Source organism: Chiloscyllium plagiosum, unplaced genomic scaffold (genome assembly GCF_037043375.1).
Source record: "Chiloscyllium plagiosum isolate Xiang-an unplaced genomic scaffold, Cpla_swu_hap1 HiC_scaffold_11, whole genome shotgun sequence".
Classification (NCBI taxonomy): Eukaryota; Metazoa; Chordata; class Chondrichthyes; order Orectolobiformes; family Hemiscylliidae; genus Chiloscyllium; species Chiloscyllium plagiosum.
This window is the reverse complement of record NW_028270149.1, coordinates 18,472,274-18,492,602: the sequence shown is the minus strand read 5'-3', so window position 1 is coordinate 18,492,602 and position 20,329 is coordinate 18,472,274.

Here is a 20,329-nt window from a genome sequence, read left to right as displayed (position 1 = left end):
TTTTCGAAAGGTTGGTGTGGGATTCAATGGGCTGGATGGCCTGCTTCCATTGTACTGTAGGATTCTATGATTCAAGGCCTCTCAAGGAATATCAATTACCTACTACTCTCAATGGTTATTAATAATGTGATTGAAGCTCTGATACTGAATTCCTTTTATCAACACTCCAGAAAAACCTGGAGCAACTTAGCTGTCTGAAGGGCACTAGGGATGGGTAATAACAGCTGGCACAGCCAGTGATGCTGACATCTTATGAATGAATAAAAGAAAAAGTCTACAGAACCACAGCTCCAGAGGAAGTCTGTGCCATCACTGCCTTTTGCAAATCAAGAGGATCAAAAGTCTTTTAAAAGCATCCCACCTTGATTCCAAAATTGTAAGTTCACCTATAAAGAAATTGGATCTCCTAGCACAACAGCCGTGAGGGCCCATCCATATGAGTTTGAAAGAAAAATCAAACTGGACTGAAAAAGTTGAGTTAGTATCTCCACAGACACCTACCAGAGCTGTTGAGTTTCACCAGCACTTTCTATGTTTATTATCTACCTACATTTTCTGCTGTACGTTTTCTGTTAAGTTAACCTAAATATCCAACCCCAGCCAACATAGTTTATTTGAAACACAGATTAAGAGGGGAAAAAGCTTCCTACTTCATTCTCAAACACTGTTAACTATTCTTTGTGTTTAATATTCATAAAAGTGAATTCCATCTTTCTTTGTATCTTTCTTGAGTGTGAGTGATGTGTGACTGATGTAGAGTTGGATTCCTCACAGCGCTTGTGTGAATAAATATTCCTTTTGTTTAAACTCTGCTGTTGGCACTTTGGCTGGCAATTAAACTACTAAAAAGGGGGTTTGAAACACACAACTATCCTTTTAAGAATAAACCTCACTGATTACTTCTGCCCTTAAGAGTCCCTAGATCTTCTATTTATTTTAATGTAAGGCCAGGGCAGACTGAAACATAAAGCAACAAATTCTCATACATCCACAGGGGTATAGATTTTAGGATTTACTGCTTCAGCCATAGAACTGCAGAAATTCAGAAATGCAGGTCCATGCCCCAGATTCGCAGCCTCCATGATTCACTGACAGTGTTCTTATAATGAAAGGTTTTGCATGAGGAGTGTTAAGTCAGACAATTTACCAAATTGTACACCTGATTCTTATCAAAACTAACAATGTAATCTTCTCAGGTGAAATGGAAGGTGGCTCAACCCAATTACTAACTATAGCTGCTCCCACCTGAAACAGGCACCATAACACAGTGTTGTAAAGGAAATAGTTGGTGATATCAATTGGACAGCACAAACTGAAGCACTAAAAAGTCTTGCATTTATAAACTACATTTCTTATTAGCGAGTTTTGAGAAGATTTGTAGCTCAGGTTGAGATTTTGGATGTAGGTTTCTCGCTGAGCTAAAAGGTTCATTTCCAGACGTTTCGTTACCTCACTAGGTAACATCTTCAGTGGACCTCATGTGAAGCAATGCTGAAAATTCCTGCTTTTATTTATATGTTTGGGTTTCTTTGGGTTGGTGATGTCATTTTCTGTGGTGATGTTATTTCCTGTGGTGAAGTCACTTCCAGTTCCTTTTCTCAGTTCCTTAACTCGATGTGTTTGTTGATAGAGTTCTGGTTGGAATGCCATGCTTCTAGGAATTCTCGCACGTGTCTTTGTTTGGCTTGTCCTAGGATGGATGTATTGTCCCAATCGAAGTGGTGTCCTTCCTCATCTATATGTGAGCATGGCATTCCAACCGGAACTCTATCAACAAACACATTGAGTTAGACCCATTTACCACCCCCTGATAAAAGGAACAGGAAGTGACTTCACCACAGGAAATAACATTACCACAGAAAATGACATCACCAACCCAAAGAAACCCAAATGTATAAATAGAAAGCAGGAATTTCCAGCATTGCTTCGCCTGAGGTCCACTGAAGATGTTACCTAGTAAGGTAACGAAACGTCTGGAAATGAACCCTTCAGCTCAGCGAGCAAACCTACATCCATTACATTTCTTATCTCAGGACATCCCAAAGCACTTTAAAGCCAATGAATTACATTCTCCAACATATTTAAAGTTGTGTTGTAGAATTATGGAGCAGACAATTTTCATATGCAAAATCCCACCCACTGCGGTGGGATGAAAAAATAGGCGGAAGGGACACAAAAATGGAAAGGTGAGAGGATACAAACAGAGATTTTGATAGGTTAAGTAAGTGGAGTATAATTTGGGAAAATGTGAAGTTGTTCATTTTGGAAGGGAGAACAAAAGAACAGAATACTGCCTAAATGGAGAGAAACTATAGAAAGCTGCAGCACAAAGCGATTTGGAGGTACTTGTACATAAAACATAGAAAGCTAGCACCTTGGTGCAGAAAAAAATCAAGAAGGCGAACGAATGTTGGTCCTTATTTCAAGGGGTTTGCAGTATAAGTGTAGGAAAGTCTTACTGCAAGTGTACAAGGTGCTGGTGAGAGCACATAGAATCATAGTCATAGAGATGTACAGCAGGGAAACAGACCCTTCGGTCCAACCTGTCCATGCCGACCAGATATCCCAACCCAATCTAGTCCCACCTGCCAGCACCCGGCCCAAGTACTGGGAGCAGTTTTGGTCTCCTTATTTACGAAAAGATTTCATTTCATTGGAGGCACTTCAAAGGAGGTTCACTAGGATGATCCCGGGTATGGATGGATTGTCTTATGAGCAAAGATTAAACTGGTTGCGACTGTATTGGAGTTTACAAGAATGAGAAGTGATCTCAAGGAAACATATGGGTTTTTTAAGGGGCTTGACAGGGTAATACTGAGAGGATGTTTCCCCTCATGGGAGAGTCTAGGACCAGAGGGATACTCTCAGAATAAACAGGCACCAATTTAAAACTGATGTGGAGGAATTTCTTCTCTCAGACAGTTGTGAGTCTTTGGAATTCCTTGCCACAGAGAGCTGCGGGGATAGAGTCCTTGTGTATATTTATGGTTGAAATAGATAGATTCTTGATCAGTAGGGAAATTAAGGGTTATGTGGAAGGGCAGGAAAGTGGATGTGAGGAATGCTGGATCAAGCATGATCTTACTGAATGGAGGAGTAAGGGACTGAATGCCTTCGCCTGTTCCTATTTCTTATGATCTTTGGTTTATGGTCTTATGTGATAAAGATCAGTTGACCTGTATATTTTTGATGATGTTACCTGATGGGTAAACATTGACCAGGACCGAGGGAGAAGTGTCATGCTTCCTTCAGATTGGTTGCCACTTGGCCTTTTACATCCACCTGATAGAGTAAACATTGCTTCTCATGCTGATTGACATTTTAAGCCTCCCTCAGTCATGCACTGAGACTTCATGCTCAAGTCTTCAGCCTGGGACTTGTCCCATAAACTTCTGATCCTTGGGTTATTATTAAGACACAGGTGGCAGCATTCATGAGGAAGACATTACAGCAATGGTGGCTGGAGAGGGGGCCAACTAATGTAAGCCTTCATTGTACTGATTTATATGAAGCAGGCTGCTTAGTAGGTTTGAAACTTTATTGCTGGAACAGCACAGCAGGTCAGGCAGCATCCAGGGAACAGGAGATTCGACGTTTCGGGCACAGGCCCTTCTTCAGGAATGAGCAGAGAGTGTTCAGCAGGAGAAGATAAAAGGTAGGGAGGAGGGACTTGGAGGAGGGGCGTTGGAAATGTGATAGGTAGAAAGAGGTCAAGGTGAGGGTGATAGGTCGGAGTAGGATGGAGGCGGAGAGGTCAAGAAGAAGACTGCAGGTCAGGAAGGCGGTGCCGGGCTGGAGGGATTCGGCTGAGACAAGGTGGGGGGAGGGGGGATGAAGAAACTGGCGAAGTCCAAGTTCATCCCCTGTGGTTGGAGGGTTCCCAGTCGGAAGATAAGACGCTCCTCCTCCGACCGTCGCGTTGTTGTGGTTTGGCGGTGGATGAGTCCAATGACCTGCATATCCGCCACAGATTCACCTGCACCTCCACCCACATCATCTACTGCATCCGCTGCAGCCGGTGTGGCCTCCTCTATATTGGGGAATCAGGCCGCCTACTTGCGGAGCGATTCAGAGAGCACCTCTGGGCCACCCGGACGAACCAACCCAACCACCCTGTAGCACAGCATTTCAACTCCCCCTCCCACTCCACCGAGGATATGCAGGTCATTGGACTCATCCACCGCCAAACCACAACAACGCGACGGTCGGAGGAGGAGCGTCTTATCTTCCGACTGGGAACCCTCCAACCACAGGGGATGAACTTGGACTTCACCAGTTTCTTCATCCCCCCTCCCTCCACCTTGTCTCAGCCGAATCCCTCCAGCCCGGCACCGCCTTCCTGACCTGCAGTCTTCTTCTTGACCTCTCCGCCTCCATCCTACTCCGACCTATCACCCTCACCTTGACCTCTTTCCACCTATCACATTTCCAACGCCCCTCCTCCAAGTCCCTCCTCCCTACCTTTTATCTTCTCCTGCTGAACACTCTCTGCTCATTCCTGAAGAAGGGTCTGTGCCCGAAACGTCGAATCTCCTGTTCCCTGGATGCTGCCTGACCTGCTGTGCTGTTCCAGCAATAAAGTTTCAACTTTGATCTCCAGCATCTGCAGACCTCACTTTCTCCTGCTTAGTAGGTTTGCCTTGAATGGGAGACATGACCTCTTCTTAGCTTTGTGTTGCCATGAGCTTCTTTGAACAATTATCTGGAAATGTGTTCTGGAAAATGTAGAAGTCTCCATATATAAAGTCATAAAGTCATAGAATTAGACAGCACAGAAACAGACCCTTCAGTCCCACCAGTCCATGCAGAACATAATCTTAAACTAAACTAATCCCACCTGCCTGCTCCTGGCCCATTTCCCTCCAAATCTTTCTTATTCATGGACCTAAGTGCTGCTGCCAGCTTCCACCTTAGTAACCCCATGGAGCACCAGTTGCTACATTCATGTCTGTTGCTGAGCACGCAAGTTAGTACAGAAGAAACCAAATTGGACACATTTGGAGATGAGAAGACGTTTTTTGGTTACAAATGAAAAAAACCTTGAATAATTGGTTGATGGTCTGTTTACTTCTATCCATTAATCAATGATCAGACTCAGAGACAGTATATTGTATTCTGCAGATAAAATTTCTGATCACAGTGGGAAGCCATGACTACAGAGAGCATTAGCCAAAAAAAAATTATACAGTAGCTTTACCTTCACTTCTCGAGAATGAAATCCCCGCTGAAAGACGAGGAGCATAAAATAAACTCTGTTTAGTATTTGACATAGACATACGTTTCTCCAATTTTTTTTCACTTACAATTATTTCTTTACGTGTTTTATCAGTTTACAGTTTACAATCAGATAACTTTAGTACACATTTATACGATTATATAATAGGAAGGTATTCAGGGGAGAAAACAGCTAACATTTTGACAAAAAAATGACGAATGGGAATGACTCAATCCAAGCTAAAAAATAAAGTGCGATGACGACAGGAAATTTATATGGTCTGGTATCTGCATTTTGCTGAATATTATGCACATTCAGCCCTCCTTAACTTCATTTTCCAGAAGTGCGTTTCAATTTAATTTGAGGACCACTCATCCAAAAAGAAAGGAATTAATTGCTCGGTAAACATTTTGTAAAAAATTTTGATGCTTCCCTCATCTTGGTTTATTATGGTCTCGGTTATACTTTTCACAAGGATAATCAGTAACTTCCAAAGTACATGACAGCCTTCATAGTTCAAAACATTTCTTCATACTCTGCTTCTGCAATCAATCTCAATGTGTGCTTTCATGCACAGCACTCTGGATAAGTTTCCTTTGCCTTATGTACAACCAGAGAACTTGAATTTCCTTTCATGGATTCCTTCGATGTGTCGTTCAGTCGGGTGAAAACAGAAGCCTGTCTTGTAAAGCAAATTCAGATCCATTGTGACCGAAATCTCACCTTATCTTGTCCTTCATGAAGTGCTTCATCTGGTTGAACAAGCAAATGTCAAAATAAGTGCACATTTTTGTTCTGCTACAATGAAATATTCGACCACATTCAAGATAATAGGAAGTATATTACATTTCATGGACAATTGCTATTTTATTTCATGCAACTGTTATTCTGTATATTCTGTAGCAGTCCTGAATCATAAAGGCACTTCAGTTTTGTTTTAGTCTCCGTAGGAGTAATTTTGAGTAAACAAAAGCGTAAATGTCCTAATTAACAGTAAAAGTTGAAACTTCCTGAAATTATAATGCTTTCTTAGAGGATAGTGTTGAGTTAAAGTTCTGCTCGACATTTTGAATGAAAATATTCCAATCTTATGAACAATAACACAATATCTTTTGATAAAACTTAATGTCATAGAACAGCATTCATTCTTGAGATAAGAAAAACTTTAAAATAGCATTGTCTGTCAACATGAAGGAAATTAAATGAAACAGCGGCTGAAATGAAGGATAAGGCATAGGACTTTGGCATGATATTTGCTTGGTAGTGTAGAACTTAAATACAAAGGAACCTCGATTATCCAAAGGACATGGGCTGGGAGTAATGCGTTTGGTTAATCGAAATCCAGAGAATGGAATGCCGGATAACATTGTTTTGCCAAGCATTGGGACCTTGTGATCTTGCCGGATAATGCGATATTCGGATAATCGACTGCCAGATAATTGAGGTTCCTTTGTATTGTTAAAAGGAGACATAATGTTGGAGCTTTTTCGTCTTGCACCTATCAGGACTGAGATACAAGGAAATAGACTTTAGAACAGGAACAACAATTATACAGCATGAAAAGAGGATGCTGACTTGTTGAACTATGGTCGCCATGCAGTAGGAACTGTTAACTATCTTAGTTGACTTATTAAATTCAAACCTGCAAGACTAGATTTGCACTGAGTATATAAATGCTGGACATTGTTGGTTCTCTACCTTTCATTCTGATTCAGTTTTTTGGGATTCATTCATGCAAGTTGTACAAATATTTTGATGAAGCAAATAGTACGGCCATCAATGACAAATATCAGAACTCACCTACATAACCTTTGAATCTGGCTTGTTTCTTTGATAATCTTAAAAATATAAAACTGACTGACTGCCCATAATGGTATAATCATTTCTATAAGACAATAGAGGAATACAGTCAGTATGTGTCATAAAGTAAAATGACTAAAAGAGGCGGTAGTCCAGTTTGGACTTCTTTTTATAAAGTTCTGCAGCAAATGTTTAAAGTCAAACCACTAACTGGAATAATAATAACAAATATATATATAAACAAACATTATAACTGAGTTTCACTACCTACCTCAGGTTATATCCTAACTCCAACATATACTTCCCAAATTAGGAACTGCGGATACTTCTAATCAGCTTGTTCAGGCATGCTATCCCACACTCCTGGAGTAGGTGTGACCTGAAATCAGTCCTCCTGTCCCATATGTAAGGAAACTACCATTGTGCCATAAGAGTCCTTTGCAAGGTAGGGGTTGAATAGAGTCATAGAGATGTACAGCACGGAAACCGACCCTTTGGTCCAACCCGTCCATGCCGACCAGATATCCCAATTCAATCTAGTCCCACCTTCCAGCACCCGGCCCATATCCCTTCAAATCCTTCCTATTCATATACCCATCCAAATGGCTTTTAAATGTTGCAATTGTACCAGCCTCCACCACTTCCTCTGGCAGCTCATTTCATACTTATACTTTAGTCAAGTTCCTTAAGCTCATAAATCAGTCAGCCCACATGACATTTGGCACACACAACTGATGGGAATTTAGTTACCTGTGATAGCCAATGTCTCATAACTGAATTTAATTTAGTGAAGCTTTGGAGATAAAAACTTACTAAGGCTCACTATCAGTGTCCCTTAATGCCTTGAACCATTATCTATACTGGATAAAGAAATTACAATATGAAAGCCATTTGTCTTAATGGTGGACAGTGTCAGACTAAAGTCTGACTATTCTTTTGAGCTGAAATTGTTAGATTACTGTCTATCACTCACTATCCAATGAGCCCACACTTTTCTCATTTCTTGCCATTTTCATCAAGATTAATTTCTTCTTATTTCCCATTAATTTTTGAAGTGATGTTAGCTTAATGTCAATCTCACCACTCATCGTTTTAACATGACACAATTTTCATACACATTTCCTCACTTTCATCTCCCAGAAGCTGACTGCTAAACTCCATTGAAAAGGCTAAAGTAGTGGCAATATAATTTTATCAATTAGAAAATTATACCTTTTAATGATAACCTGTAGATCAAAACAATGTTCATGTTTCAAAAGTAGAGAAATCATTTTTAGTCATCTTTTCATAATTTATTAACATATAATTAAAACAAAAAACAGATTGAAGATGTACCTTTGTCTTTCCCAATGGATTCTGAGCCTCTTGAACATTTCTGATTTTCTGGGTCCTCATCTCTGGAATTTTCTCCCCACCTTCATCTCTGGAATTTTCTCCCTACCTCCCTTTTACCCTTTAAAATGCTCCTTAAATGTATCTGAGCAAGGTTTTGGCAACGTTTCCTAATGTCACCTTATGGACTCAGTTTTAAATTTGATTTGATTAGATGCCTGGGTAGCACTTTGAGATTTTTTGTGACCTTGATGCTGTACAATTTGTTATTGCTTTTGTTGAATGTAGATTGATTTTAAAACAAACATATTTTTGTGCGTCCTTTATGAGTGAGAGCCATTCTATATTTTTGTTAGTGTTGATGTCTGCAATAAAATGTTTAATAAAAAGTCATTGAATAATGCTGCTTGGGCCAAAAAAAATCATTTTGAAGCATATTATAGAAGTAAAGAGTCAGGAACACATTGCCAGTGCAACTGAGAGCACGTTCATTAAAAAAAAGTGCCCTCAGAATATTTACATTTGGAATTACATGCCTAGCTGCCAGCTACATTGGCTTACTTCATTTTAGTTTAAAAAAGCCTTTAGGCAGAGAAAATGATCTCAACTCAGAGATTAATTGTACAGCACTCATCAGTTTGTGACAGACTGTGTACATCAATAGTCAGTCAGACATCAATTTATTCCATCTTAGTTACTGCTTTTAGAAAAGCATGCAATGTTTCATTTATATGCATCTGTAAAGGGATAGATTTCGGTCTCAATGCTGAAAAGTTGCCATTTTCAGTTCCTGCTGGCATTTTTGTGCACAATCCCATTAACTTGATTTGTTCCAGTTTCACTGAAATTTTGATTTTACTGACAGAGGCTTCGTAAATACACGCACCACAGATTTAATCCAGCAACAATTACTAACATCATTGACAATGGAGAAAATCAACCCAGAATGTTGTCTGTGCAAATCAGAGAATATATACACCCTGTTTGCTGTCACATTGAGCAGAGCTGAACATGATCTGGATTCATAAGTCATTATTCTCAGAATTAAGAAAATAACATGAATACAGGCAGAGTGCTATAAATATTTATATGCAAATTCAATTTTTTTGTATGTTTTACACAGGTTTAAATTTTTGGACGAGAGTACTCATAGAGAATCATAGTTATAGCTGAAGAATATCTTTTCACAAAATTGTGCCTTAATCTCCAATGCAGACTCATTTTAACAGTATCACTAGCTCTAATCATAGTAACTGTGAACCAGAATGATAGTCATTCTAGATCAATAAACAAGCCATGAAAATAAATATAATTAATTCATTAATCATATCAAATACACCTATTTTTTTCAGAAGATGTTGTTATTGGTAGATGTAAATATTTTTTACTATTAACGTTTCTTTCCGGAAGTTTTTCTTGCTTCCCTGTCCAATGTAGGGACCCTTCATGATGTAGTAGAGGTCAAATACTGAAAACCATCAATATACATTCATGATGGATACATCAAGAAGAATAACAGAAGATAGCTCCCACAATGACTGAGTGGATGATGCAAACCCAGTTGTTAGTGCCTGTCCAATGTAACGCTGAACAACACAGATCAAAAACATATCATAATTGATGCTTAGTCTGTGCTGCCATAATTTATCTCAGTCAGGAGGCAGTCAGAGGTGACCTAAACTCTTCAGAAATGTGAAATGAGAAATATCAGTCAGTGATCCCTGCTCTTGATTGCTGTTAAGAAACGATTACTGGGAAAATTTGACATTCAGACAGTTTGCTGATATTATTTACATTCAAACATAAAATAAAGCCACTTGTGTGAGGTCTTAGAGGACTTACAGTACCTAAAAACAGCTTGTATTTCTGTAGTTCCTATAATGTGGTAAACCAACTCAAAATTCACAGGGCAATCCAAATTTGGCAATAAGCCACATAAGGAGATATCAGTACGGGTGAGATAGATGCTAAAGGAGGAGAGAGAGTGGTAGAAAAGGTTAATGGAGGGAATTCTGGAGCTTGAGATCTTGGCAATTGAAGGCATGCTCTGTCGATGGTGCAGCAACAAAACTGAAGGATGTTCAAGGGGCAGGAATTGGAGGAGCACAGAAATGTCAGAGGGCTGTAGGGTATAGGGCTGGAGGAGATTACAGACAGATATATACAGAGCAGCAAAGCCAACAAATGAGGTTTAAAGAGGATGAACATTTTAAAATCAAAGTAATTCCCTGGACTCACATCTTCCAGCCTCTGGAGCAGAAGACAGATAAATGTGATTTAGCACATTGTCCTAGCACAGAGACTCCCTCATTCCAGCTAGATAGTTGTTATTTCAATAATTCAAATACCTCAATCCATAGTTGGTAATGGGTTTAGGAGCGTGATGGCTTTGCATTCAATAATACTTTGGAGGAGCTGTGGTATTTTAGACCAACATCACACTTAAACAATCAGCTACATTCAGGGTAATCTCAGGGCTGCAGAACTATCTAATTGGTGTATACTCACATAAAGGGAAGGCTGCTGTAACCCTAACAGACAATAGGGCTGCTCTCTCTAATACAGAGATATACAATTGGTGGTGGTGATTTCACCTGAGGTTACCAAACCTTAGGTGAGGGAAGAGGATTAGGAGAATCCTTCAGGGTAACTTTCAGCTTCTGGGGCAATTGATCCTAATGCTCTTGGCATTACTCTACATCACAAACAGGCTTTCCAGCTGACTAAGCTAACCTAAACCCTAAATTAGGGCAGCATGGTTGTTCAGTGGCTCAGTGGCTAGCACTGCTGCCTCACAGCACTAGGGACCTGAGCAGCTGTTTGTGTGAAGTTTGCACATTCTCCCTGTGTCTATGTGAGTACTTTCCGGGTGCTGCGGTTTCCTCCCACAGTCCAAAGATGTGCAGGTTAGGTGGATTGGCTGTGCTAAACTGCCCATAACATCCAGGGTTGTGCAGGCTAGATGGATTAGCCATGGGAAATGTGGGGTTACAGGGATGGGGTGGGATGCTCTTTGGAGTGTCAGTGTGGATTTGATGGGCCGAATGGCCTGCTCTCACACTATAGGGATTCTATCCTTATGTTGTGACAATAAAAATCGAAAATGCTGGATTAAGGACGCAGTGGATCAGGCAATATCTGCAGAGAGACCTCAGACATCATATTTGTTTTTCTCTCTCAGAAGCTGCCTGACTTACTGATTGATTCTAGGTTGCAATTTCAGATTCCTGAAGAAGGGCTTATGCCCGAAACGTCGATTCTCCTTCTCCTTTGATGCTGCCTGACCTGCTGCGCTTTTCCAGCAACACATTTTTAAGCTGCAATTTCAGATTGTCACTAACCGCAGCGTTTTTCCTATTTCACAGAATGCAGCGTCGCTCGCTCCAGGGGCTCACAAGATCAAAAACAATTTCGTTGTTTCTTATCTTACTCGAAGCTTCTGAAATGTAGAACTTGGAATATTTTGCAGGCTATTTCGCGATCCAGCCACGCCATACAATGTGTCTGATTTGAAAATACCTTTAGGAAGATACATATCGCCCTTTTAGCTATTGTCAACTGATAAACGAACGCGGTTTGTACGGCAATACCCACAATTTATTAGTTAAAATTCCGTCTGGAGATCTTCGCATTTTTTTTTTGGTTTAGAAAGTAAAGGCATTTTTCAGACCTTGTGAAAATGATCAAGAAGGTGGTTTAAAATAAGAGATAATGTCTGTGACTGCTCGCGGTAGTGGACAAATTTATTACGAAGTCACGTCCCACCTGTTCCTATTTACAAAATACGAACTTTTAAAAAACACACAAGAACAAAATGGTTGTTAAACTCAGCAGAGACACAACTTGTTGAACCCAGTCACATACTGTGTCTATTTTCTAATGACCCCGTTCAGAGATGTTACTACACACCATTGGAGCAGGTGGGGCTTGAACCCAGATCTCCTGGAGCAGACACTATAACAAACCTTAACATCAATTTAAAACAAACAGTTGGCAAATCGTCAGGGGCCGGGATTGGAACGCGGATTTACTGTGGACAAAGCCGCTGCACTCACCATTCCACCCCTATCGCTCAGTCACGGACTCTACACCATTGCTGAGAAATGTGAACATCTTTAAAAACCTGTTCACTCACCGCCTTTGGACCGGAGTCGAGAGGGTAGTCTCCCCAGTGTGAAGCCAGCCCGCATTGCACACCCTGTGGTAACACCGCCGCATCTGCTCCCTTTTTAAAAACCAAAAACAAAAATTGTCAATCTCAAAGCCCACCCTGCACGGTGGTCAATAGTCCCGGCTGCCTGTGCAGGGAATTGATTTGTCAAAACAGCAGGATTCCAGTCGACAGCGCAGTTCCCTGTTGCTGTCAGAGCAGAGAGATGTGCTGTTTCACTGTGGTCACTAGACAGGCAACAAATGGCGACCGCTCTGCCCGCTTTCCCCACAACCTTCCTGCTGACCCGGCCAGTCTCCCCCATGGGTGGTCAGGGTCAGATGGCGTACGCGTGGTCCACATCCCGGCAGATGTACCAGAGGATCACGTACAGGATCAGCAGGATGGCGAAGAGGAAGAGCGCCACGAAGATGGCTTTGGTGACTGGAGAGACCAGGGGATGCATGGTCACGGCTGAGCAGGCAGCGCCGAGTGTGGAGCGCATTGACTGTCCCAGCAGCTCGCCAGGCACGGAAGCAAGCAGCCGGCTGTCATTGGGAACCATCACACGGACACAGCTAGGGCGCGAACTGGACAGACAGCGTATTAAGCAATAAGTCCCATTCTTCACAGAATCCCAGCTGTCAGGAGCTCACCACCACCCCCATCCCAGACCTCTTGCCCCAAATCACTCTCTCGCTCCCTCGAGCTTTTTGGGGAGAATCCCTGCAAAATACACAAAATTCATAGAACATCGCTTAGTTTCAGTTTGGATGTGATTCCTCCCCCAGACGATCAGAGACTCTGCAGTGAATCTCATTCTATTTACCAGAGTAAACATGGAGGCCAACCCCAACCTTAACTATAACAGAAATTGCTGGAGAAACTCAGCAGGTCAGGCAGCATCCGTGGAGGGAGGCAGCAGAGTGAATGTATCCAGTTCAGTGACCCTACTCAGAACCCTAACCCACTCCTTCACTGTGGGCACTAAAGGAAAATTCTGTGATCTTTATGGAAACTGGTTGCTTTTATCTGCCAACACGAACAAACAAAACGCTATTTCACTAATATGGTAAATATATTGATCTGAGTCCTAAATGTGTCCATCTTGCATTTAAACTCTTTGCCCCAGGCCACAACTTTGTTTGAGGGATGTGGGTACCATTGGCCATATTATTTCCCACCTCTAATTGTCCAGAGAACCATTAAGAGTCAACCACACTGTTGTGGGTCTGGACTCAGATTTAGGCCAGACTGGGTAAGGGCAGCAGATTTCCTTCCGTAAATGACATTAGTGAACCAAATAATTGTTTCGACCCCCTCCCCCCCGCCCCCCATCCACAGTGGTTCACCATTAGGCTAGTTTTCAATTCCAATTTCAAAAGCCACATGAATGGCTGCTCTGATTACTGTTTCTTGTGAATGGAAAAGGTTCCATAGAACTTTATCAAGAGTGTTAATCCCTGGTTTTCAAACCTGAAACAATTATCTGGCAATTGAAAGCAAAATACAGTGGATGCTGGAAATCTGAAACAAACATAGAGAGTTCTGGAGAAATTCAGCAGGTCTGGTAGAAAACTTTAAAGAAGAATCATACCAGACTCAAAATGTTAACTCAGTCTTTCTCTCTCCACAGATGCTGCTGAGTTTTTCCAGTATTCTCTTCTGTTTGTTTCAATTATTTTGTCATTACTGTTTGTATGGGTTTGCTGTATTGTACCTCATTCGCTGTAAGGTGATTTGGGATGACCTGTAGTTGTGAATGGTGCTACATAAGTGCAATTCTTCCTATTTATTCCCATAGCTCAAATATTGACACCAACTTTGTGACTCTCCTCTGGACTGTGTCCAGCATTTGAACACCACTCTCCTTTGATGATGACTGTAATGTGTGAGAATGAACCAGGAGCAAGTCGACCAGAATACTCTGATAGTTTGATCTTACTTCCTGGATTCATTGAGTCATAGATGTTTACAGTGCAGATTCTGGCTCTTCGGCCCATTGAGCCAGTCAAAAACAACCACCCACCCCAATCCCGATAACCTATCCCAATCCTAAAAAAAACAACTACCTATCCAATCCCTCCGACAACTTAGATTGATGCAGTTCACCAAATTATTGCATTTGTTGCTTCCTGCTCTGCATTAGAGTTCAAGTTTCATATTTATAGATCGTGTTCTAGATATTGCTTGAGAAACTCAACAGATCTGGCAGCATCTGTGGAGAGAAAACAGAGTTAACACTTCTTCGTATTTAGACTCATAGAGTCATAGAGATGTACAGTGCTATGGACCAGGCCAGACCCCCTCAAAACATTTCAAGAAAGTAGCCTAGACCCTAACTTCGCTATTTGTTTTGACACTTAAAATGGAGCTGGTCAAACCACTTAGTTTTAAACAAAACAAAATTTATTTACAAGATTACCAATGAAATACAAACAAAGAGAACAGAATACTGAATAAATTAACCTGTCCGAACAGATTATATCAATTTAATAATGCTGTTCCTGACACTTGCAACAATCCCCATAAACACCTCTTGGCACAAAAACACAGGTTCTTACAGGAGAGATCTCAGAGAGAGAGGGAGGATCAGCATGGACCTGCCTTCTTTGGGTCCAGCGCTTCATAACTGCCTGGCTGCTTTCAGTGAACAGCCAGACTGAACCAAACCAGAAAAGTTGACCCGGGAGAACCGGACACTTCTCTTTCATTGTCATAAGTGTTTTCATAAAACTTGAAAGCCTTTTTCCGGAGACAGTATCTGTTAGCTATAATCAAATTGGCCCTAAAACCCTTCAAACCTAGACTTTTTGTAGTCTGTGTTTTTTATGACCTCTCTGAAAAAAAATGCCATGGACAACATAATCTTTTTAAAGGAGCAGCATCATCACAACAGCATAGAAATAGACCCTTCGGTCCAACTCGTCCATGCTGACCAGATATCTTAAATTAATCCAGTCCCATTTGCCAGCACTTGGCTCATATCCCTCTAAATCCTTTCGAGCAGAGATCGAGTGAATCCTTAAAGAATGTAAAAGCAGTAGGAGTATACTTAGAGTCATAAAGTCACAGAGATGTATAGCACAGAAACAGACCCATTGGTGCAACCCATCCATGCCGACCAGATATCTCAACCCAATCTAGTCCCATCTGCCAGCATCCGGCCCATACCTCTCCAAACTCTTCCTATTCATATACCAATCCAGATGCCTTTTAAATGTTGCAATTGTACCAGCCTCCACCACTTCCTCTGGCAGCTCATTCCATACACGTACCACCCTCTGTGTGAAAACGTTGCCTCTTATGCCTCTTTTATATCTTTCCCTTCTCATCCTAAACCCTCTAGTTCTGGACTCCCTGATCCCAGGGAAAAGATTTTGTCTATTTATCCTATCCATGCCCCTCATGATTTTATAAACCTCTGTAAGGTCACCCCTCAGCCTCTGACCCTCCAGGGAAAACAGCCCCAGCCTATTCAACCTCTCCATATAACTCAAATCCTCCAAACCTGGCAGCATCCTTGTAAATCTTTTCTGAACCCTTTCAAGTTTCACAACGTCTTTCCCATAGGAAGGAGACCAGAATTGCACGTAACATTCCAACAGTGGCCTACCCAATGTTCTGCAGAGCCGCAACATGGCCTCCCAACTCCTGTACTCAATACTCTGACCAATAAAGGAAAGCATACCAAATGCCTTCCTCATTATCCTATCTACCTGCAACTCCACTTTCAAGGAGCTATGAACCTGCACTCAAGGTCTCTTTGTTCAGTGACAATCCCTAGACCTTACCATTAAGTGAATAAATCCTGCTAAGATTTGACTTCCCAAAATGGAGCACCTCACATTTATCTAAATTAAACTCCGTCTGCCACTCCTCAGCTCAGTGGCCCATCTGATCAAGATTCTGTTGTAATCTGAGGTAACCTTCTTGGCTGTCCAATTTTGGTGTCTTCTGCAAACTTACTAACTATACCTCCTATATTCACACCCAAGTCATTTTTATAAATGATGAAAAGTAGTGGACCCAGACCTCCAGTCTGAAAAAACAACCCTCCACCACCACCCTCTGTCTTCTACCTTTGAGCCAGTTCTGTATCCAAATGGCGAGTCATCCCTGTATTCCAGGAGATCTAACTAAGATGAAAATCAGGAGGGCAAAGAGGGAACATGAGATAACTTTGGCAATTAGGGTTAAGGAGAATCCAAAGGGTTTTTACAAATACATTTAGGACAAAAGGTTAACTAGAGAGAGAATAGGACTCCCTCAAAGATCAGCAAGGCAGTCTGAGTATGGAATCGCAGGAGATGGGAGAGATACTAAAAGAGTATTTTGGATCAGTGTTTACTGTGGAAAAGGTCATGGAAGATATAGAATGTGGGGAAATAGATGGTGACATCTTGAAAAATGTCCATATTACAGAGGAGGAGTGCTGGATGTCTTAAGATACATTAGGGTGGATAAATCCCCAGGATCTGATCAGGTGTACCTGAGAACTCTGTGGGAAGCTAGGGAAGTGATTGCTGGGCCTTTTGCTGAGATATTTCGATCATCGATAGTTACAGGTGAGGTGCCAGAAGACTGGAGGTTGGCTAACGTGGTGCTACTGTTTAAGAAAGGTAGTAAGGACAAGCCAGGGAACTATAGACCAATGAGCCTGATGTCAGTGGTGGGCAAGTTGTTGGAGGGAATCCTGAGGGACAGGATTTACATGTATTTGGATAGGCAAGGACTGATTAGGGATAGTCAACATGACTATCATGGGAATTCATGTCTCACTAACTTGATTGATTTTTTTTGTAAAAGTAATGAAGAGTATTGATGAGGGCAGAACAATGGACATGATCTATATGGACTTCAGTAAGACGTTCGACAAGGTTCCTCATGGTAGACAGGTTACCAAGCTTAGATCTCATGGAAAACAGTGAGAACTAGCCATTTGGATACAGAACCAGCTCAAGGGTAGAAGAGAGAGGGTGGTGGTAGAGAGCTGCTTTTCAGACTGGAGATGATCCTGTCACAAGGATCAGTGCTGAGTCCTCTACTTTTCCTCATTTATATAAATGAGTTGGATGTGAATATCAGAGATGTAGTTAGTAAGTTTGCAGAAGACACCAAAATCGGAGGTGTCATGGACAGTGAAGAAGGTTACCTCAGAGGGCAACAGAATCTTGATCAGATGGGCCAATGGGCCGAGGACTGGCAGATGGTATTTAATTTAGATAAATGTGAGGAAATGTGCATTTTGGAAAGGCAAATCAGGACAGGACTTATACACTTAATGGAAGGGTGCTCGGGAGTGTTGCTGAACAAAGAGACCTTGGAGTGTAGTTTCATAGTTCCTTGAAAGTCACAGGTAGACAGGTTAGTGAAGAAAGCGCGTGGTATGCTTGCCTTTATTGGCTAGTGCATTTAGTATTGGAGGTGGGAGGTCATGTTGCGACTGTACAAGACATTGTTAGGCCACTTTTGGAACACTGCATTCAATTCTAGTCTCCCTGCTATAGGTAGAATATTGTGAAATGTGAAAGTGTTCAGAAAAGATCTACAACGATGTTACCAGGGTTGGAGGGTTTGAGCTGTAGGGAGAGGCTGAACAGACTGAGGCTATTTATCCTGGAATGTCGGAGGCTGAGGGGTGACCTTATAGAGGTTTGTTAAATCTTGATGGCATGGATAGGGTGATTAAACAAAGTCTTTTCCCTGCGGTGGGGGAGTCCTGAACTAGAGGACATCAGTTTAGAATGAGAGGGGAAAGATTTAAAAGGAACCTAAGGGACAACATTTTCATGCAAAGGATGGAGTGTGTATGGAATGAGCTACCAAAGAAAGTGGTAGAGGCTGGTACAATTACAACATTTAAAAGGCATCTGGATTGGTATATGAATAGGAAGGGTTTGGAGGGATATGGGCCGGGTGCTGGCAGATGGGACTAGATTGGGTTGAGATATCTGGTCGGCGTGGATGGGTTGAACCGATGGGTCTGTTTCTGTGCTATACATCTCTGTGACTTTATGACTCTAAGTATACTCCTGCTGCTTTTACATTCTTTAAGGATTCACTCGATCTCTGCTGTCTTTACTTGACATACTTTGTATAGTCATCCAGCATTCCCTACACCTACCAGCCTTTCCTTTCACCCTAACAGGAATATACTGTCTCCGGACTCTTGGTATCTCATTTTTGAAGGCTTCCCATTTTCCAGTTGTCCCTCTACCTGAGAACATCTGCCACCAATAAACTTTTGAATGTTCTTGCCTAATACCATCAAAATTGGACTTCCTCCATTTAGAACTTTAATTTTTAGACACTATCTATCGTTTTCCATCACTATTTTAAACTAATAGAATTACACTCACTGGCCTCAAAGTGCTCCCCCACTGACACCTCTGTCACTTGCCCTGCCTTATTTCCCAAGAGTAGGTCAGGTTTTGCACCTTCCCTACTAGGTGCATCCACATGCTGAATCAAAAACTTTTCTTGTACACACTTACCAAATTCCTCTCCATCTAAATCCTTAACACAATGGCAGTCCCAGTCTATGTTTGGAAAGTTAAAACCCCCTCCCATAACCACCCCAGTATTCTTACAGATAACTGAAATTTCCTTACAAATCTGTTTCTCAATTTCCCTCTGACTATTGGGGATCTATAATATAATCCCAATAAGATGATCATCCCTTTCTTACTTCTCAGTTCCACCCAAATAACTCCCCTGGGTGTATTTAATACTATTTAATATCACTTGGAAGACTGAGGGTAAGAAGAATTGTGAAAAAGGCAAATTATTTCAAATTTTGTCAACATACTTAGAGTGGTTTGTTAAAAGAGGGCATTAAAAGTTCATTGTGGACATTGGAGAACTTTGCTTTAGACAAGGTTTCCTTGAACCCTTCTGACCAGTGATAACTGCTGTCCTTGCTGTCAAATCTGCAGCAACAGCTTTTGAACTATGACTGGCTTGGAGCAGCTCTTGTTTTACCTGATTCAGTTGGAGAAAAATTTCCTATGAACAAGTTGCTCAGTTGATCTAACCCATTTCGAAACCAAAACATTCTGCATCAGTTCAGAGTGAAACCTTTTAGACATTGGAGCGGAAGTAAATTATTCAGCCCATTGAGTCTGCTTCGCTATTCAGTGGCTAATCTAATAATGTTCCGTTCTACCCTCCTGCCTTACCCATACAACCCTCGATCCCCGTACTGATGCCTCTCCAAGATTCTATGCATGGCAACCAGCGTTGGTGCACCAATCAGGGCATTGACTTCTGGTTCCACAACTTGTTGCTCCACACAGACTGTGGAGGCCTGCACAGGCAGAAAGAAAATTTTAGGAAAACTACCCACAATGGGAAACAACCTTTCCATATTTAACCTGTCAAATCCCCTAAGAATCTTGTATGTTTAATAAGTGTTCCTCTCATTCTTCTAAACTCCAGTGAGCACAAGTGCAACCTACTCAACTCCTCCTTATAAGAAAATACCTCCATACTTGGGATCAACCCATGCGAAACTCATCTCTACTGCCTCCAATGTGAGTACATCCTTGCTTATGTAAGAGGACCAAAACTGTTCACAGTATGCAGGTGTGGTCTGACTAACATTTTGAGCAGTTTGAGCAAGACATCCCTATTTTTATATTCCATTCCCTTTGAAATAAAGGCCAACAGTCCATTTGCTTTCCATATTTCCTCTTGAACTTGGATGTTAGCTTTTTGTGATTCATACACGAGGACTCAACATCTTTCTGTTCTGCAACATTCTGCAATTTTTTTCCCATTTAAATAATATTCAGCTCTTCAGTTCTTCCTGCCAAAGCTAGAGTCTCACA